The sequence below is a fragment of the Pipistrellus hanaki genome, assembly GCF_964339955.1.
Source record: "Pipistrellus hanaki genome assembly, chromosome: 1".
NCBI classification, from domain to species: Eukaryota; Metazoa; Chordata; class Mammalia; order Chiroptera; family Vespertilionidae; genus Pipistrellus; species Pipistrellus hanaki.
Window position 1 is genome coordinate 149361684 of NC_140503.1, and position 21947 is coordinate 149383630.

The 21947-nt window shown below is 47.2% G+C and overlaps 1 protein-coding gene across 2 annotated transcripts in view; it reads left to right on the plus strand.

Annotated features, from left to right (window-relative positions):
- TSPAN5 (tetraspanin 5) overlaps window positions 1-21947 on the plus strand; it is a 166981-nt gene that overhangs the window by 112421 nt on the left and 32613 nt on the right. The gene's annotated exons all lie outside the window — the stretch shown is intronic.

Here is a 21947-nt window from a genome sequence, read left to right on the forward strand (position 1 = left end):
TGGGCAGTGGGAAGGATTACTGCGGTTCTTGGCACAGGCAGCATCAAGCGAACTTCCATCTCGGGCACCTCGGGCCGTTACACAGGATGTGCCCCTGAGCCCCGCCTGCCTCAGACTGCTCTTCCCCCAGACCCAGGGGCCCTGGCAGCTCCTGGCAGTGTGCGCCTGTCCCCTGCACCTGTCTGATTAGTGAGGCGGGGGCTGGGTGGACAACAGGGGAGCAGGCGTGCCTGAGGCCGGCCGTAGTGTTTCAGGAATCCATTCCCTGCCGGCAGACGATGCACGCGTTGAGGAACAGCTCGCCGCTCAGGGTGGAGGCTGCAGAAAGGGTGAGGAGCTTTCTGACCAAAGCGGGTTTGGTGCTGCCATGGCAGAGCGGAGCTCTCTGCTTGAACAGACTCAGAATCTTAATAGGCCGCTCACTAGCGCTTCTTCTTAGGACCACAGTGCTTCTTGGTCTCAAAGCCCAAAGGCTCTGCATTCCTACAGGTCTGTGTTATTTTGTGGCAGAATATCTCTTGACCGACCAGATGGAAAGGGTAAGTTACTAAACTGGTTGTAGAGGTCCCAGGTGCTGGGGGCAGTAAGGCAGCTGGCAGGCCCTCTCCCCGCCGTGGTGCAGAGTGGGCTGAAATGCTGGGGCCAGATGCCTGGGTGCCCGCCCTAAGCCAGGTCACTTATGCCTCTTAAGTTTAATGTCTACACTGGCAAAATGAAGGTGTTCATCGTGGGTGGACACCTTAGAGGGCTGTGGTGAAACTTCGGTGAGACCATACAAGCCAAGTGCTTACCTGCACCAGGTCCATTTGAAGAGCTCAAATAAATGTTAGCTCGTTTTTATTTATAACCGGCGTATTTTAAACTCAGTGCCTGCATCTGGCAGTTGTTTATTCTCTAGAAGCAGTTGTAATCATTTTCAGGTTCTAAATGAGATCCTACCGGTGTGCAGGAGAAGCCTGTGATGTCTAAGAAGCACCTGTCTTAGCTGAATGTAGAATAACACAATGGAGAGAAAAACAGAATCTTCCAGATCCTGTGATTGGCTGCATTGTCAGTGAATGCTTGGGAGTCAGGGTAGTGCCTGCATCTAAGCTGTGTGTGTTCTCAGTGCCCGGATGTGGGCCACTGAGCTGCGGCAATTACAGTGGTCAAGAGGCATTTGTGGGTAAGAGCTTGGGGTCTGGAGGCAGACCAGCTTCCTGGTTTGCATCCTGTCTCCACCGCTATCAATCTGTGTGACCGTGAGTGAGTCACTTAACCCAACTATTTCCTCATCGGTTACCTGTGGATACAGAACATTCCCCCCTGGGTACCTGTGGAGACGGAGTGAGATCAATGAGAAGCAGTCTGCAGTGAGGTCATCCCCGGGGGTCTGGGCAGGTCCAGTGCTCACGTGTGCACCTTGCGTTCTCGTTCATCGGTAGTAAGTGTAACTGACAAAGACACAATGAGAAAGAAACCTGTTCCTCACGTTAGCTGTGATTGGATTAGATGCCCATGTAGTGGGTGGTCTCAGTTACCTGTGGAATCTAAACACATTGAACTCATAAAAGCAGAGAGTGGTGGTTGCCAGGGGCTAAGAGGGTGGGGGAAACGGGGCTATGGTGGTCAGAAGGGTACAAAGTTTCAGCGAGACAGGATGGCTGTGTTCGGAGATCTAACGGGTAGCGTGGCAGCTTTGGCTAATAATACTCTATATAATATTTGAAACTTGCTAAGAGAGTTTGTTTTTAGTATTCTCAACACACACAGAATAATCATATTCCTGTGAGGGGATGGCTATGTTAATTGGCTTGATTGTGGCAATCATTTCACCATGTACAGTATATAGCAAAACATCATGTTGTGCATTTTAAATACAATTTTTATTCATCAACTATACCTTAATGAAGCTGGAAAAATGCAGAAAAATGCAGTGCTGCCTCTGAAGTGAGTGAGAGGGCCTTGGAACATTATCACGTGACTCCTCATCATGATGGCTGACTTTGGGTTAAGTATGAGGTCTGGCCACTCCAATCTGGTCTCTACATTTTTTTTGCTCTTTTGTTCAGCTTACTTACATAAATGGTGTTCTCTATGTGAACATTTGGGAAAGTTAAAATACCAAAACAGGTAAATATAGAACCAGGGTGGTGGCTACATCCGTGCTTTAGTGGCTACACAATATGTCATCTGTTGCATTTAATAATTGTGGCTAGTTTGATTTCTGTTGGTTTAATAGTGTTTGTAATTGACTTATGAATGTATTTAGTATTTTATACCAGTTTTCTGTTTCTGCACATTTGAGGGATACTTGATTTTATTATTATTTTTTTAAAGAATAGTTTATTGACTTTTAGAGAGAGAGAGGAAAGGATGGGGGGGGGGGGGAGAGAAACATCAATGTGAGAGGGAAACATCAATCTGCTGCCTCTTGCACACCCCCTGCCAGGGATCGAGCCTGCAATCTAGGCATGTGCCTTGACTGGGAATCGAACCAGCAACCTTTTGGTGTGTGGGGACGATGCTTAAGCAAATGAGCCACACTGGCCAGGGCTTGAGGGATATTTTAATAAAAATAAGTTACATTAATGTTGAGAGTCAATGAGTTTCTCTTTTAAAGAATGTCCATGCGTCAGTCAAGAAACACCAGCTAGATGATGCAGAGTGTGAGGAGCAGAGTCCTGTGCACAACTGGGATTTCTGACTTGCTGGATACTCAGTATGTTTCTCTGTCCGGCTCACACATGGGACAGAGGGGCACTTTGCCTCCTGGATTCTCTGAGCCTTGGGCTGAGGGCTCGTTCTGACGAGGTGGAGGAGTTTCTTCGAAGGGGCGCTTTTAGTGGGAAGGGGGAAGAATATGTCTCTCTTTCACTGTTCAGTACTCCTGTCCTCCATATTCTGCTCATGAGAGATAGCCGCTTCCAAGTTCCTCCTTTTTCCCCTTTAAGGTAGACACACCATGATTCTATCTACTGTTATTTCCTTTTCACGTTTTTATGTTAAGAATATGTTGGTGTGCTCTCAGGTCCCCCAGCCCGTGATAATATCCGGGCTTGCTCCACCCTTCTTTCCCTCAGAGCCCTGTGCTCGGTGCGGATCACGCCATTAGTCCTCACAGCTGTTCCCGGGGGTAGGTAGGACGGAAGGCTGGGTGAGTGAGAGAGTCTGAGGAAAGCCGTGGGTTGCCTCTTTTATGTTAGCACTCCGCTTTAGGCAGACTTCTGCATTTGCCCCCATTTTCGTTTTTTCCTTCAAAGCATTTTTCAGGTGATAACAGTCATTAACTTCATCGCTGCAGAATGAAATAAAAGGGCTAACAGTGTGGCTATTGAGAAGTAAGAACCTTCACTTAAATCTTTTTAGGGTCATTAAGAAAGAACAGCTTTAAGTGTTGGTTTTGGTGTGGTTTTTGCCTAGGATTAGGAGTGTATTTAAATTGATCTTAAATTCTGAAATTGAATGATCAAAAGAAACCCCTCATAATATAGTTGTCTAAAGTCTATTAAGTTTCACTATTTGAAGGTGCAAGATTAATATTCCTAGAGCCCAGCTCTGATAACTTTATAATTTTGTTTTGTTGTTTTAAAAAATATATAAATAAATAAATAAATAAATAAATAAATAAATAAATATGAGCCTTGAAGTAAAAAAAAACCTGGCTTTTTGAGTCTCACTTTCCCCTCTATAAAGAAGCATTACCCACTTCAAAGGATGCGTGTTGCAATTAGTGAGACAATGGGTGTGAGATACTAAGCACAGTAGATGTCGATAAAGTTTAAAAAGTTTTTAAAAAAAGGTGAAAAGCTAAAACCCTGCTATGACCTCCCTGTCCCATAGCATAAAACCCAGTTTCTTTGATGCTGTGTTCCAGATGTCCACAATCTGGCCTGGGATGACCTCATAACTTACTTGATATTTTCCAGTCAGATAGACAATTTCACTCTTTATTTCCCATAAAACAAGGCAATGGCTTTCAAACTCTTTGACCAAAACCCTCAGTATGAAATACATTTTATGCATGAACCAAAAGTTCCACGAAGTCGTACTGCGTGTGTCCACGCGGAATACATTATGTTCTGTTTCATGGAGGAAGAAAATGCTGGTCCCATTGAACTTGGAGGAACCCTGTCCATTTCTTGAAATTCTACCCATCCCACAAGCCTCGTGCCCTTTCGTGAAACCTTCCCTTCTTTTGAGCCTCTGGTAGCCTTCTCTGAACTTATAATTTTTTCTCAATCTCATGTATGACATTTACTGCAAATGGGTTTATGTTAATTATTGATGTATTATCTCTTGACCAGATGGTGATTGCCTCCGGGGCTTGGTCCCCGTGGCCATTTATCAACCCGGGCAGGGAGAGCCGGTGTCCAGCCCTCTGCGGGATTGCTGAGAAATTGGATGGTGTCTGGGATGCTTCACTGCCTTCTGCTGACCTTTGAAAGTTCCAGTTTGAGTGTGGACTCTCGGGAGTGGGGAGCTACTTGCCTAGATTGGACGTTCTCATCTGTTGGGCTGCCTTGGATTCCTTGTGTACGTAGGAGAGAGTGAAGTTAGGTTGGGGTTGGGATTCCAGCTTCTAAATGGAGATTCTCAATTTCCTGTCTCCTGACCCGACTTTGCTGGATCTCAGAGGCTCCTTTCAGCTCCAGCAGCATGTGCGCCAAGGTCAGAACAGCCTCCTCCCTGATTCAGCGCAGCCTGGTATCTAAGCCTGGGCCTTTGCATCATGTGACAGGTGATCTTACAGTATGGGACCTCGCTGTTTAGCATAGGATGTTTTTGTGTGTGAGCACTGTGGTCTGTACACAGGATTTCATACATGGACAGCCTTTGTCTACAATAAGACGATAGTATATAGATCCGCACGAATATTTATATCTATATTCACCATCTCACATGGCAGAGCTTGGCTTTTTTGTTGTTGTTGTTGTTTTTAAATATATTTTATTGATTTTTTACAGAGTGGAAAGGAGAGGGTAAGAGTTAGAAACATCAATGAGAGAGAGACATTGATCAGCTGCCTCCTGCACACCCACTACTGGGGATGTGCCTGCAACCAAGATACATGCCCTTGACCGAAATCGAACCTGGGACCTTTCAATCCTCAGACCGGCACTCTATCTACTGAGCCAAACCGGTTTCGGCCAGAGCTTGGTTTTGGGATCCTGCCTAACGATGAGCTTTAGAGGAGGGCAGGACCCAATATATGTTTACACAAATTATCCACCCAGAGGTCAGCTTTAGTTAAAGAAACTGATTTAATTTAGAGAAGTTATTTCGTTTTCTTTTAAATCTAATTTAAGAAACTTGAATGAAATAGTAATAGATACCAGAGAACTGCCTGTGCAGCAATATTAACTAATGCATCTAGACAAAGCAGCATCTACCTTGGGTATACTTGGATAAAATACGTGTCAGAAGTATCTAGTAAATTATTGCCCTAGCCGTTTTGGCTCAGTGGATAGAACGTCAGCCTGTGGACTGGAAGGTCCCAGGTTCAATTCTGGTCAAGGGCGCATACCTTGGTTGCATGCTTGATCCCTGGACCTGATCGGGGCTCATATGGGAGGCAACTGATTGATGTGTCTCTCTCTTTCTCTCTCCCCCCCCCCCCCTTTCCTTCCACTCTCTAAAAAAAATCAATGGAAAAATATCCTCGGGTGAGGACTAACAAAAACAACAAAAAAGTATCTAGGATTTTACAGATTAAGAAATTATTGAATGGCCCTAATTGGTTTGCTCAGTGGATAGAGCATCGGCCTGAGGACTCAAGGGTCCCAGGTTCGATTCCGGTCAAGGGCATGTATCTTGGTTGCGGGCACATCCCCAATAGGGTATGTGCAGGAGGCAACTGATTGATGTTTGTCATCAATGTTTCTGACTTTCTCTCCCTCTCCCTTCCTCTCTGTAAAAAATCAATAAGATATACTGAATGTCTAATGAAGCAGACAGTGAAAAGATTTTTTAAAAACCACACTGATGGCTGCATGGTAAAATCTAGTAAGAGTTCCTGACATACAGTGTTTATAATGCCTTTCTTTTTAAAGAGACTGATGGGCCTTTAGGTGTTGATAGTAAATCTGTTCACCCATAGGGAAGTTTTTCTCTTTTGGGTGTCAAACGCTTACAGGGCCTTCTGAAATGAGTTTAGTTTGATTCGGTGCTCAGAGACTTTGCAGACAAGCTTCCGGATTTAGAGCATTTCCCATGCAGTCTGCCATTTACCAGAGCTAAACTGTGTGTCAGAAGGAAGCAAGGTTGGTCTTAAAAGAGACATGGAGGAAATTTTCCTTCAACATTTAAAGTGCTTGACAAAGTCATGTTTGCAGGGACGTCGGATTTGAGATGAGGAAGTTAAAATCAGGTGGCTTATTTCACATTCCTGGCCGGAAGCCCGCCTGATAGGATTGACAGGGAGCACTAATTAATCACCCAGGGTCTCCTCATTTCACTAATCACATTGCATGAAACCCTGCTGGCAGAGGCTCAAGGGCGAACCGTGGGCTCTCAGCCAACTTATTTTTTATAAGCATTATGCTCCCTCTATAAATTAGTGTGAGCCGAATGTATGCTGTCAGCGGCTTACTTTCCCATGGCGACCCTCTCTGGTTAAACAGCTTAAATAAAATCTTATACTGAGAGCAAAGAGAAGTTTCTTGCAAAGGACAAAGAAAAAAAAAGATTTAATAATTCTCTTTGTAATCTTTATTCCTGTGGTATGTGAGGAAACTATTTCTGTTCCGGTCAAACTCTGCTAGACTAATTGAATAACGCACAGATGACAAGATAATTGCCTTTTGTTATCGAGAAAGTGAGCCACGGATGCTTTTTCCATGACTTTCAATTGTGATAAAAGTGTGTTTATCGAATGCATACTAAACACCAATCACATCTCTTACCTCATTAATGGTCACATGGGTTCTGGCGGGGTGCTATTACCATCTCCATTTACAGGGGAGCACCTGGGGTCTGTCAGCTTGCCCAGGTCACTGCTAGTAAATGCTGGGCCCCAGATGTGGGCCACGGTTTAACACCAAAGGCCCTGCTCTTCTGACTAATGTTACTACTATTCATCATTCACATGGTCCCTTTGTATCATCCCTTTTCACTGGTGGAAAATATCAGTGGTATTTATCACACATCTCAGTGATAAATATCAGAGGAATAATTCCCTTTTTCACATCGATCCTTTCACATTCATCTGAGTTAATACATCATTTCAGAAGCACCTGGCTCTCTAACACGTTATGTTTTCCAATCATTTTAACATCAAGCCGTGGGGAGAAAGTTGTGAGCCTCTTTAAGCCAGAGGACATATGTGCAGCTTATTCACACATCATCCACACTGTTGTTCATGTTGAGAAGCTTCCAAACAATTCTGATAGGAAAGGAAAATTCCAGGCCACGCACACACACACACACACACACACACACATACACACACACACACACACACACACACACACACGGGTAGTTTCCAAGGCAGCGCCTGTTCACAGCCCAGCCTTACATCCCGACACTGTGAATCATTCGGCTACAGCCTGTCTTACATATAAATTAATTTCCAAGAGCCTGTAATAAACTCTTCTGTAAAAGAGTGATTTGTCAGAACCCATTTCCCTTATTAAAAATACCTAACTAGAGAGAGCAGTTTGATCTTCAGGGTTTATACAGGTTCTGTGCTAAGCCAATACGCTTCTCCTTAGTATGCAGGGCTGATGTTTTGGGTTGAAAAGAACCCCTTCCATTTCTTTTTATAGTGTCACGAGAAGTTGGAAAGAGGAAAAACTGAGCTGAACTTACAGGATAAATAACTAAAGGGTGCCGTCAGCCTGCCCCTTTGTTTTCTGACGCTCCTCTCCCCATCCTTTGTGAGTCACTGAGCCAGTGAGGCCCATCAAAGACACCTCAGTGTATAGAGCATTTTATGTGGAGGTTTATTTGTCATCCACACAAAGGACTAATTGCCTGCAGGCCTCCTTTCACATGGCAGTTTGTGGGTTCGGATCTCCTGGGGAGCGCCCTGCATTCTGCATGCATCTCTCAGGATGCTTTAAGTCTCGGTTGCATATAAAGCATCAGAAAGTTGATGTCACTCCAGTAAGGATATTAAAGGGATTTTAAACATAAGCATGGAAATGTAAATAAGAGCTGGAAGTGAAGGTACTGCCATCATGTTCTGATGTTTGCTTGATTTGATCAGAAGGATCATTTGTGTGATGGCTACGAAGGAGGCTATGTGGCATTTCTAGGATGGAGCATGCTTCTCTTAGAATTTAGCATTTCAAAAGGCCCACTGGGAGGAAATTCAGTTCTTGTTTTAACATGAACTCGAGGTTCTCAAAGATTTCTTGGATGCCTTTGTTCCTGATGTTGTCAATAAGGTTTCATTTTAAAGAAACACTCTGAATTCTAACAAGTCAATGTAGCAGACTTCGATTATAGTTTTCTCTAGTGGTTTTGCCTAGATGGTTGTGTGCGTGCGTGCGTGTGTGTGTGTGTGTGTGTGTATACGTGCACACTATAGGGGCAGATAGGTTAGATAGCATTAATGTCTGAAGAATTGAAGTTACCTTTTCCTGGTGTTTTAAATAATTATTTTTAACTAATTATATGTGTTTACTAAACTTTTTCTGAAATAAAGGCAGTCATTTCTTAGTATTTTTAATATTTACAGTTAAATGAGAAAATTTTAACATAACATAATTATACATTAATTATACCAAAGAAATGTATTAAAAAGACCCCACCCAGAAAATGTGTGTCATTATGTTTCTTAGAAAAGAAAGTAGATGTTATTGATGAAACAAATTAAAAAAAAAAATTTTTTAAAGAGCAAAGCTTTAAAACACACACAGACACATGGGCACAGAGTGTGTTTGCATTCGATTGGGGGGGAAATTACCAGAAATAGCTGACTGAAATCTCTTCTGCCTTCCCAGCTCTAAGAGCTGACTTCCAGCAAGGCAGACCAGAGCAGCCGTGGGTGCTGGGGAACAACGTGTTGGGTGGGAGGGAAACACCAACCCCTCTTCTGTAAAACAGAAACAAGGATCGTGAAGGGTCTGAGATCTTTCCCTACCTGCCAGCTAGCAAGTTGCCCTGCCACGGTGTCATGGGTGCCACAGAGACTCCAGACTCCTGGCTCAGGGACATAGGACATTGTTAATCACAGCAATACTAGTACCCACCGGATGAGTGCTCACACTCTTTCTCTGAGCTCCAATTTCTTTACAGTGATGCAGAAAGGGTCAGTTGACACTTGTGTACATAGTGAGTTGTGTTATAGGAGGGGAACCCTGGGTTCAGGGAACCCGAAACTTTTATAGCGGGCAGTAAACCTATCTGATCCTTTCCAGGATGTCTGTAGAGAAACACTACTTCTATCTTCCAAATTTCCTTGAAAAAATTGTCCACAACAAATGACACAATCATAATTCCAATCAGTTCCTCCCTCATAAGAAGTTTAGAAACTTGAGAAAATTATCTTCCAACACAAAATTCTCTGGGAAGAGACACAAAATAAGATTCTAACAAATGTGCACTGATTTTTAGGGGCTACATATGTGCCAGAGGACATAGCCAGTAGCTACAGCGTGATTGTACTCTGTCGTCATTTTAACAGATAGATAAAAAAGTGACATTTTAGTTACATCAAGTACATTTAGAGCATATCCTTTTCAAAAGATCTCCCCTTCATTTGTGTTGGACCACTGAGTCCTGTGTAGCTGGCCAGGTGGTGATAATCTCCATTTACACTGGTCCTTCAGTGACTTGATCGAATTCACCCCACTAGTTAATAATGTTTCTGTTGGCACTAAACCTGGGGTTCCCTGCACCCAGGTCTTTAGGGCACATTGCATAACTCTGTGTCCCTTCTGCCTCCTACACAAGGCAAAGGACATCACTAGCCACTGTAGAGGTGACCCTGGTCCAGTCCCGAGTTCCCTGTTGGTGGTTGCCAGCCCTCTCAATGAATGTTGAGTCTTGCCCAGCCACACCCGGGGGGGTTTCCTGGTGGCAGTGCTACCCTTGGTGTCCAGAGTCAGGGACTGGTTTGAAATAAGGGAAGTTACTTTCTTTGTTGTTCTATGTTTTATTTTCAGTTTCTCTGAGCACAAGCAGTCTCACTGCTTCAGCCCCTTTCTCCCTGTGTCAATGTATTATGGCAGGTGACAGTCTCTCCCTCTGTGGACTTTGGTCACACCTCTTTCCTGGTCTCCTGCTGCCCCTTTATTCCTTTGCCATCTCCCCTCCACGTTCACTCTGTGCCCTTCACCTATGTCTGCATGTTCTCTGGGACATTGCCTTGGTCCTCTTCTCTACTGACTTTCTAGATGGACTTAACAGGAACCACAGGAACAGTTATTTGTTGAGTACGTCCTATGTGCAAGCACCTGCAGAAGCACCTTCCGTGCATTATCGCATTCGGTCTTCCCAGTGACCCTAGGAGATGGAGATTGCTGTTCTCTGTATCTTATAGAGGAAGAGATAGAGAACCGAGGGTTAGATTATTTGCTCAAGGTCACACAATCAGTAAGTGGTGGAGTTCGATTTTAACCAAAGTCTGACTCTGGGCCCTCACGGGTATGTGCCAGGACACCTTCTCGTGTGTGCCTGGCATTCATCTCAGTGGCAACATGTCTGAAACTGAACTCTAAAATAGATCTTTCTCCTGAAATATTCTTCCAGTTTCTTAAATGACACCACAGCCTGGGGTGTCCATAGATTCTTCTGTCTTCCTCGTCTCCCACATGTAAGTCACTCAACAGATAGTTTGGAGAATTCAGGATTAACGAACAAAAATCCCTGCTCTCATGGACCGTGCTTTTGTAGAAATTAATATCCCCATTTTATAGATTGTGAAACGGAGAAATAGGGAGATTAAACAACTTGTCCAAGGAAACATATTTAGGATTCAAACCCAGACATCCTGGTTCAGGAACCTTGTGCTTACACTGTGTGCTTCCTAGAGTCATCTAGAGCAGTGGTCTGCAAACTCATGAGTCAACAGAGCCAAATATCAACAGTACAATGATTGAAATTTCTTTTGAGAGCTGAATTTTTTAAACTTAAACTTCTTCTAACACCACTTCTTCAAAATAGACTCGCCCAGGCCGTGGTATTTTGTGGAAGAGCCACACTCAAGGGGTCAAAGAGCCACATGTGGCTCTCAAGCCGCAGTTTGCCGACCATGGGTCTAGAGTCTCCTCCTCAGTCTTCTCTCCTGTCTTCATCCTCAGGCCACTGCCTTTTGGGGCTGGTGTCCCTGTCACTGGGATTACTGTGGTAGCCTCCCAACCTGTCTCACTACCTGCAGCCTCACTTCCCTTCAACTCATTCCCTGAGCTGAATTGGAATGATTGTCCTGCAGTGCAGTGTGGTCCAGTCATTATTGTGCTAAAAAGCCTTGGTTGGCTTCCTGTAGCTTGGCAGTACCTTGGTCCCCAGGACCCAGCCTGCTGTGCCCAGGTCCCTGCTTAGCAGCCACTAGCCCAGAAGTTCTCAGCAGTTAGCAGGAGGGCTTGTTCATACAGGGCTTGCTGGGCCCCACCGCAGGGGCGTGGGAGAATTGTATTTCTAACCAGTTCCTGGGGCTGCGGCTGGAGCAGGCCCCACACCGGGAGGAGGCCTGCTGCTGGAGACCTGGGTGCCTTGCAGATTCCTGGTTCGGGCTTTGATCCTTTTGCACAAGCTGCTTCCTCTGCAGGAGTGATCTTCCTGCCTCCTTCCTTTAAAGCACAGTTCAAGTGTCACTTCCTGGGAAGCTTCTTCTAGCCCCACAGGGATCCCATAGCCTCAGCTCTCTGTTTCTATGGCAACGAGTCTCCGGGAAGGCTCCATCCCCTGTGGCTAAGTTGTGGTTTTACTTATTTGTTTCCCACCCTCTGCCCCTCCACAGGTAAGGTCCTTAAGAAAAGAGATCCTCTGTTGCATTTTTCACCCTTCGGTCCTGGGCACCCAGCACCCTGTGCCCAGTGCACATTGAAGATACATATTAAACGACTCGAACGATAGAACCCTACTTGTGCTTTAAGAAACTGCAATCCTATTTTAATGTTTATTTGCATTACCCTTTAAATCTTGCCCAAGATGTGTTTTTGAAATGTTAACATATTCCAGCACTGCTTTAGGACACACCTGAGAGCATTCGGCTCGGAGCTGCCGTGAGCCGGAGTTGACTGCTTGGCTGTGTAGCACAAACAGCGGGAGCTTATTCCCAGGGAGGCTGGTGTCTGTCCACAGATAACTCGCTTCTGCCTGTGGTTCAAGATACGTGAGCTATCCCTCGGCCCTCCTCAGCCTCCAGACCGTTTCTCTGGTCTGTGCCGAGCCTCGGTTTTATCTAATCGGAGTTACTTATGGAACAGCCCGGGCAGGGAAACCTTGTTTTTTTGGACACAAAGATTAGTGGGCTGTAAACGTGCAGCCCTCGTGTTTCCATCGGGACTTGTGTGGCTTAAACCCTCCTGTTCCCTTCTGCAAGCCCGCACCATCTACGTCATTTCCAAGAAGAATTAGGTTTTACTGCCTGCAGGGGCCTCCCTGCTTTCTCTCTTCCCACCTCAGATTCCTGCCAGAGCGTGACAGCTCTAGACGCTCACAAAGGAGTGTCTGAACAAGGATTGCGGACGCGTGTTCAGGGGTGCCCTGGCCTTCGTCTGGGGTGGAGCAGGTTCAGAGGCAGAGAGCCCCTCCGTGTGGCGGGGAAAGCAGGAGGGCAGAGCTTGGGAACCACAAGAGCTCCCCCCCCCCTCGCCCTTTCCCAGGCTCTGCCAGGCAGTGTTGCTTTGGGAACCATTTCCAGCTGCATCCTTCTTCTTCCAGCACTCCACAAGCACCCGGAGGGCAGCTCTTTCCTCCAGGGAAGCGTGGCTGACGTGTGTGCCTCTCACACCCGGTACCGGCAGGGTCTGGGGTAGTCCAGAACCCAGTGCCTGTACCCAGGTGCTGAGAAAGGATGGCAGCCGCTGCCAGAGCCTTCTGACCCCCCCGGAGCAGCAGCACGCCTGTGCCCACTGGCACACTTCATCGTTAGCTATGAGCTTGTCATGGGCCCGAGCACGAGTGAAATTCATCTGCTCTTAGTTATGTCTTAGGAGCCTTTTGGTTGCAAGTAACAAAAAGCCCTCAAAGTACTTGAGCTAAGATAGGAGCAGGGAAAGACATATAATAGAGACCCAGGGGCACTGTGCGGGACTTAGGGTCAAGGACGTGTGGCCCGGGGCCTTGCAGGTAAGGAGCAGAGAGGGGTCAGGAGTAGAAGTTACTTGTGGTCTCTCTTCTGCTTTCGACATCCGCATGGTGTCTCCCCAGCACCCCCAGCCCGTTCTAGAATAAGGGAGACTGAGGCTGGCAAAAGCCACTGCGTCCAAACCCCGTTTCCTGGGGAGGAGAGACCCTGCCTCAGCCTGGCGTTTGAGTCATGTCCCACGGCAGCCTAGAGAGGGTAGAGAGCGGCGGGGCCCCCTTTGCAAGCCTGGCTGCAGGGCTCCCATAAGGGTGAGGGGAAGTTTTAAAAAAGGGGTGGTGAGTTTCAGAAGCTAGCCCAATCAGTATTGGTTATAACTTATATTCACATTCCTCCAAAAGGATTTTTTTTTTTTTAATTAGGTATAATGACGCCCAGCTGATGTGGCTCAGAGGTTGAACGTGGAGCTATGAACCAAGAGTTCACCGCTTGATTCCCAGTCAGGGCACATACCCGAGTTCTTGGCTTTGCGGGCATGCAGGTGGCAGTCGATCAATGTCTCTCTCTCATCTATGTTTCTCTCTCTCTCTTCCTCTCTCTGTAAAATCAATAAAAAAAACTTATTTAAAAATAGGTACAGTGAAACCAGAACTTCTTTACAAAGAATGTCATATAAAAGGAGCAGCAGAAGCCAATTTTGCTTGGTGGATAGAGCGTCGGCCTGCGGACTGAAGGGTCCCGGGTTTGATTTTGGTCAAGGGCATGTACATTGGTTACAGGCACATCCGCGGTAGGCAGCTGATCGATATTTCTCTCTCATCAATGTTTCTAATTATCCCTCTCCTTTTTTATCTGTAGAAAATGAATAAAATATATTTTTTAAAAAGAAAGGAGTGATAGTGTTAGGGAAAGAGAGGATGCATCAAGAACCCCTGATGGGAAGAAATTTATTTTACCGTGGGGCTTCAACATTGGTAGGTTTTTAGATTGTGGGGCCAATATGCTGAGGATTCCTGAACCAGACAGCTAAAATAAGAAAAAGGAAAGATGTGAAATTAAACACGACCTCGGTATTGTGACCGGACTATCTTTTCATCGTTAATTTTCAATGCAGGGGGATGCTTGTGTCCACTGTCCCGGGAGGCGCCTTCAGCTGCTGGCGGGGAGGGAGAGGCCTGGCCAGAGGGCAGGTGCTGCCGTCCCTTAAATAAATGGGCACCTGCTCCCTGATTATCGGTCCCCATCCCTCCTGTGGTGTGAACCCAGGTCATGTCCCTCCTTAAAATTGCGCGAGCGTGCGTGTGTGCGTGTGTGTGTGTGAAGGGCAAATTAGGGTCCTTGGGGAGAGTGGCTCAGAAGTTCAGAGAGGGCCACTGAGAGTGAGGATGTGTCTTCCTTTGGAGAAACAGGTCCAAACATTGGGGGGGCGGTGGGGTGGGGGGAGCAGGCCCAGAAGTGCCTGAGGAAGGGGAGGGGACCGGCATGCAGGCAGCACTGGCTGCACCAGGCCCATGCTGGGCTCTGTGACTCCCAGCCAGGCCTGTCATAATTGCCGGCCCCGCACTGTGGATGTGCCTGTAACCAGGGTGGGCTTTGTGCTTTCCTGGGAGTGCCCTTGCTATCTGCAATCGACAGGCGACGACCGTGGACTCTAGGAAGTTGGGAAACCCGCTTGGGATTCTTCTCTTCCAAGTTGTCACCCCACCCTTCAAAGACCAACCCAGCCTGGCTCCTGCTATCCCTGCCCTGTGCACGCCGGCCCTCCCCCGGTGACTGCTCCTCCAGTGTGCCCCTACCCACCCCACCCCCACTCTAGCCTGGAGCCCCGTTCCCTGATACCCGTCGGTCAGCTCCTTCATCTCTGTCTGATTTGCTCATCCAGCGCTTTCTCCATGGAGACTTGCCATGCCCGTTCTATTTTAACATTGCAGCACCCCCCTCCACATTCCAGTCCTTCTGCTGCTCTCCTTCCCCACAGGGCTTCTCGGCTTCTAAAAGTCCGAGTAATCCACTCCTTTATGTCTCCTTGCCTTGCCTTTGCCTCCCCACACCGAAGCTGGAGTGTCAGCCATAGCGCAGGCACTGTCGTCTTTTCTGGCTCCTGAGTTATCCAAGCGTCTCAGGGCTGCCTGGCTCCTAGTGGAGCCTCAGGAAGTCTGTGCTGAGTGAATGGAGCGCCTTCCCCATATCACAGCTCCAGGCTGAGCTGGGGCTGGTGCACCAGAGGCTGCGTGTGTTCAGACCAGAGGGAGGGGGTCCGGGCGGAGTGAAGTGAGGGAGGCTGGCCCAGCTCAGATGCCGAATGTCCTGTTTACAGGTTTGAGCTTCATCTGTTATTCCATCCTCTGTGGGTTCTGGACAGTTTGCCTGTGCAAACTGGGACACACGGACCCAGTGGCAAAATTGGGATCGACTTTCTGAGCATTGACTTTTCTGCCAGCCCAAGCTCCCTCCTTAGACCTGACAAGAATTCTGCCCAGAGGCCTCTTCTTCCTGAAATCAGCCCTGCTCTGTAAAGACAAAGGGTGTGTATGTTAGCATGAGGGTGGACTGCCACACCTCACCCACCCCTGCCCGGGCGGGAGTGTTATTCGCACTAAAGCATTAGAAAAGATCTAATAAAAAGAACACGTGTTGCAGTTTCAGCAAAATATATTTTTCCTAATGGCCCTCTCTCATTCCTCTCTTCTGTGCCAAATGTTTTCAATGCATCTCTCCTGTTTATTCAGGCAGAGCTTAAAATTAAAAAAAAAAAACCAACAAACATTCTGATGAAGGATAACAATTCCACCCATTGTTATTTAAGATAATATTTTTGAGGCTCCAGATGAGGTGAGAAGATTAATCCCACTTTTGTTTTCCTCCATCGTGATTACATTGCTTCATTATTATTTTGAGTTTGCTCATGGAATTCTGGGCAGATGCCATTGATGTAATCGTTGTTTGTTGTCGTTGTTTGTTGTTGTTGTTGTTGTTGTTTTTAAGTATTGAAGAGTTGTCTGTGAATTTTAATGTATACATAATTTTAATCTATACATAACGACACCTTCCCCTCCGCCACAGCTTTTTTTTTTTTTTTTTACTTTAGAGAGAGAGGAAGGGAGAGGGAGAGAGAAAGATCCATTGGTTGCCTTCTATATGCACCTCAACTAGGGATCAGATCCACACCCAGGCACCTGACTGGGAATCAAACCCAAGACTCTTCAGTGCACAGGATGAAGCTCCAACCAATGGAGCCACAACCGGCCAGTAACTGCTTCCTTTAATGAATAAAAGTAGTGGGTGGTGGTGGACATGTATATCGATTTTAAATAATTTATTTTTTAAAGTATGCAAGCTGAAATGCGCTTCAAAGGAAATTCAGATAGCAGCCAAAATACCCATGAAAGAAAACTGTCCTTCAGAAATGCCACTGGATCTCAAGCAAGTTACAGAATTAGCCCCCGAGAAGCATTTCTGGCAGAGAGGACATATGATGGAATTTGCAGAGCCATCCATGTGGAAGATGCTGGATTCACAGGCATTATCCCTAACACCTCCCTCTCCTTCACCTTTGCCCCCTTCCCCATATCCAGTCATCACTGAAAATGTCAGCTGTACTTCTAAATAGTTTTACTTCCTTTTATGTCGCCACTGCATTTCAGACCAGGACATGATCAGTCTTGTCTGCATCGGTCTTGTCTCCTTCCAGTCCCAGGGAATCTAATCTGTTTTGCAGCCCAGGTCCTCGTTTCTCCAAAGCCCAAATCTGATCATGACCAGACTCCTCACCCCACCGCAGCTCACTGCCCACAGGCGGCCCGTAAATGGCTTTCTGTCTGTCACTCTTAGGGCATCCCGAGATTCCTTAATGTGGCTTACAGGGCCCTGCATGGGCTGGTTCGTGCTTGTACTCTAACTGCAAATCTGTCCTCTCTTCACTTTCCCCATGCTGTGTGCACCGGCCGCACCAGTCACCTTTTAGACTAGGAGTAGGGAACATCTGGCTCGCGGGTCATAGAAGGCCCGGGAAATCACTTGGTCTGGCCCTGCCAAGGCAGGCATTAGGGGTGAGTTAATGAAATGTTTGACCAAATACAGCAGGCTAATTTTATATGGTCCATAAATGATGTTATAAATAGCCAAATGGTCCTTGGCAGAAAAAAGGTTCCCCATCCCTGCTTTAGACCCTTTGACTTGCCATGCTACTGCCACCACAGCGTACATTTAGTGTGTACATGTTCTTCCCTCTGCTTGAAACATTCTTTTTTTTTTTTCTTTTTTTTTTTTTCCGTTTAATGTCTTCTCATCCTGCAGACCCCAGTTCCTCCATCCCACTCAGAAAAGCCTTCCTGGGATGCTCTCTGGTCAAATTCCCTCTTACAATCTCTACTAGAGGCCCGGTGCACAAAATTTGTGCATGGGGGTGGGGGCCGTGTGTGTGTCCCTCAGCCCAGCCTGCACCCTCTTCAATCTGGGACCCCTCAAGGGATGTCCGACTGCCCATTTAGGCCTGATCCCGCTGGCTCCCAACTGCTCACCTGCCTGCCTTCCTTATTGCCCCTAACTGCTTCTGCCTGCCAGCCTGATCACCCCCTATCCACTCCCCTGACAGCCTGATTAATGCCTAACTGCTCCCCTGCAGCCTGATTGCCCCTAATTGCCCTCTTCTGCAGGCCTGGTCACCCCTAACTGCCCTCTTCTGCAGGCCTGGTCCCTCCAACTGCCCTACCCTGCTGGCCATCTTATGGCAGCCATCTTGTGTCCACGAGGGGCAGCCATCTTTGACCACATGCGGGCAGCCATCTTGTGTGTTGGAGTGATGGTCAATTTGCATATTACTCTTTTATTAGATGGGATGGGCCTTATTTTCTTTTCCTCTTATGGCACCATCAAGGACAATTTTGCCTTTCATGCTTTGATGATTTGGTTACAATCTTACTGGACAGGGGGCAGGCTGACAGGGGGCAGAGACTGTATCTTATCTCATGTATCACAATAGAAAAGTAGTATGTAGCACCAATTAGGAGCTCAGGAATACTTGTTGAGGATTGTGGATGGATGGATGGACGGATGGACGGATGGATGGATGGATGGCTTCTCCAAGTACCCATTTTTGTGCTGGTTAGAATGGAGCGCAGGTTCATTTCCAAGATGTTGGAGGCTCAGCAAGGACCAAAACAGTGGATGAAGGAGGAGATCTTCCACTCCTCAGAGAAAAGGGGGCAGATGCGTCCCTCCTGGTTTCAGTATAACTATCCATCCGTTATTTGTCTGGACAAACATTCCATGAACAAACACATTAGGAAAATACTATAATAGTTTCGAGTGTGGGTTGAGGAGTCATTTCCTGAGCACCCTAGCATAGGCACCTGTGTGATCTTGGGAGAATTGCCTAAAGCAGTGTTTCCCAAACTTCTCTCATGATGAGAATCACCTGGTGGAGTTGTTAAAACACAGATTCCTGAATCCCAACTAAGAAGTGCTAAACTAGAATTTTTGAGAACATATAGGTAAAATTGCATACCTAACTTAGTGCTCTGTATATAAAATCTGTCTTAGAGCACTAGTTAAGTATACAATTTTACCTATATGTTCCCAAAAATTCTAGTTTAGCACTTCTTAGTTGGGATTCAGGAATCTGTGTTTTAACAACTCCACCAGGTGATTCTCATCATGAGAGAAGTTTGGGAAACACTGGCCTAAAGTGTCTAAGTCTCAGTTTCTTCATCTATAAAACGGTGATCGTAGCAGCACCTACCACATGGGGTTGTTGAGGGACCTTTCAGATCAGCATTGTTCAAGAGTAATATAGTGCAAGCCACATAGATAACTTAAAGGTTGCGGTAACTGTATTTAAAAAAGGGAAATGAAACAAGTGAAATTTTAATAATATGTTTTGTTTCACCCAGTATACCAAAAGCTTTATCATTTCAACAGGGCAGTCAATAATAAAACAAGTATTAATGAAATGTTTTACATTATTCTTACATTAAAATTCTAGCTCATCTCAGTTGGAACCAGCCACAAGTCAGAGGCTCAGCAGCCGGTGGCTACCACATTAGGCAGAGCGGTTGCATCTAATTCATAAGAAACACAGCACCTAGTTCCTACTCACACTCAACCAGTGCTGGCAAAACAATTGTTATTCCTTTTAAAACATCAAGACTCGGGTGGACCAACATTTGTGCTCGTGTTTGCGTACATTGCCCCTGCGGTAGGATGCGTTGGCTCTGTGTGGCTGTGCGGCGGGAAGGAGGAGTTGCCTGTAAGTGTTCTCAGCTGCTCCCTCCCTGTGCGCGGCCGGCTCCTACTGAGGTCAGCGGGCGGTTTATGGTCCTCTCTGCTGCGAGAGGTGGGAAGGGGGACCCCGAGTGCGTCGGTGCTGCGTGCCGGTCTGTTTTCTGGCTCCTCTCTGTTTAATGACATGGAGCTGGAACAACTCGATCCTAAAACAAAACACATGGGCCGAGAGGGAGCGGGGACGTTTGCCGGTGATGTAGCCGCGGAGGTATGTGCGTGTGGGGGCCCCGGCCCGCACCGCTCGCTTGCGTAGGTATTGAGTGCGATCCTTGTCTTTAAATCCAGGGTTTGCTCTCCAAGTTCTTAAGCCCTTGTTTGGAAAGTCACGGTTAAAGCAGAACATATTGGCGCAAACTTATAAAGGAATAGTCTGAGTCTTCTGTTAAGTTTCCCCCCCCCCTTTTTTTTTTTTTTTCTTTTGTGGGAAACTATTGGTTTCCAATCCATGGAGATGGTCTGTGAGAGCAAAAGGGTTTTCCTAGTGGCGGGAAGAGAAAGGAGAGCTTTATACAAAGAGGAGAAAGCTGACCCCTGTGGGATTCCTGTTTTCTACTTCCCTCCATGGTGGGTCCCAGGGCGGGGCGTGTCTGTGCTTCAGCTTGTTCTCAGGCTGAAGGGGAGGTTTTCCTCTTTTTCTACCCCAACTTCCCTCTGCTCCCGGAGACGGAATGAGTCCTGTCCTGTTCTGCTTCCATAGGATTCTAACCTGAATGGCGCGGCTCTCTGTGCTGTGGGGAATGGGGATTCATTAGGGCTGGTGAGGACATGCACTTCGATGTTCGACTTCCCTGGGCTCGGATTTCTGCGTTTCCAGCTGTGTGCCTCTGGGGCCTCACTAACCTGGGCCTGCATTTCAAAATCAACTTGTGATGCCAGAGAGAGAGAGAGAGAGAGAGAGAGAGAGAGAGAGAGAGAGAGAGAGAGAGAGAGAGAGAGAGAGAGAGAGAGAGAGAGAGACTGCCCACAAAGCACAGTGGCTGGGAGGCATCGAGGGATAAATGTTAGCAATTTGGCAGGGCCCGCAGAGAGGTGGTGTGTCCCACCTCTTCCGCAGCAAGAAGCACAACTGACGGGGTGTCCTCTGCCACATCCGCCCACCCTATGGCGATGCTGTGATTAAATGCTGCCTCAGGGGAGAGGGGAACATTTGTCCGCAAAGGCCTTTAGCATTAGAGTCAGGCGTCTCGTGGGATGCATTTGATGTGCTGTGTGGAGCCAAGTGCTCCCTGCCTCCTAGGTGTGACGGGATCCTGTGTGTACTCCTGTCCTCTGTTACCAGGTTGTGCCAGGACCTAGAAATAGAGAGAGAGAGAGAGAGAGAGAGAGAGAGAGAGAGAGAGAGATGCTGAGTGACTTTATTTTTGTACCTCAGAGCCCCAAGCACCTTGGGCGATGGCATCTTTGTGGTTTGGGGTCCGAAACGTGAAGTGCAATAGCAGTCTGGCCCGGGCAGTGGAGAGGCTGGCCATCGTTTTCCTGTTGGGATGTTGAAAACAAGAAATCTAGAGCAAACACTTCTCACACGTCTGAGAGCCAAAGAAGGAGGCCGGGGCCCTCCGTTCTGGCCTCCCCAAGGCCCCGCCGGAGCTTCCCTCCGTGCAGGAGCTCAGGGCGGGTCGCGCAGCCTCGTGGCAATGCCGGGTCATGGCAGGGCGACTGGGGAAGTCCTGCTTTCAAAATCACCGCCCCGTTTTCATGGCCGTCCATCCTTTGTGTGTTTGGGGTTCCCTTCCCTCTGCTCCTGCTGCTCGCCCAGCCCCTCGGACGGTTAGCCGGAGCCCGTGCGCGGTGTCACTGCCGGCAGCCCGTGGGGACGGCCTCCGGGTGGACGGCTCTCCGGTGTTCCTGCACCCGGGCGGGACGGCCACCCTCACTGTCCTTTTCCGCGCGCACTCCGCTCGGTGGGCAGCTCCCCTGACAGTTAGCTTAGTCCAGATGTCAGTAAAATAAACAGCTGCCGCCACCAGCCTGCCTCCGCTCAGCCGCTCATTTCTTCCCCGTCAGTGTTTGGACAGGAAATTCTGAGTTGCTGATGAAGGTGAGGAATGAGTCTTTCCTCGTGGCCAGTTGCGCCCAGTCTGATCACTGAGCGCTTAGTGGGTGGACAGCTCTTTATAGTGTGTCATCACACTTGTTAACACCCTGATTACAAATGACATTATTGTTTTTGGTATAATGCCAAGGCAAAAATACTATGAGGCACCATCGTTGTACATATATTTTTTTTATATATGTGGATGTATCATTTTAAAAATATTATTATTATTATTATTATTATTATGCTTTTGGGAGAGGGAAAGGAGCAAGAGAGACAGATGGAAACATCGATGAGAGAGAAACATTGATTGGTTGCCTCCTGCGTGCCCCCTGCTGGGGATGGAGCCCACAACCCAGGCATGTGCCCTGCCTGGGAACTGAACTAGTGACCTCTTGATGCATGGAATGGCACTCAATCCATTGAGCCACCGCAGCCTGGCAGAGGTACCAT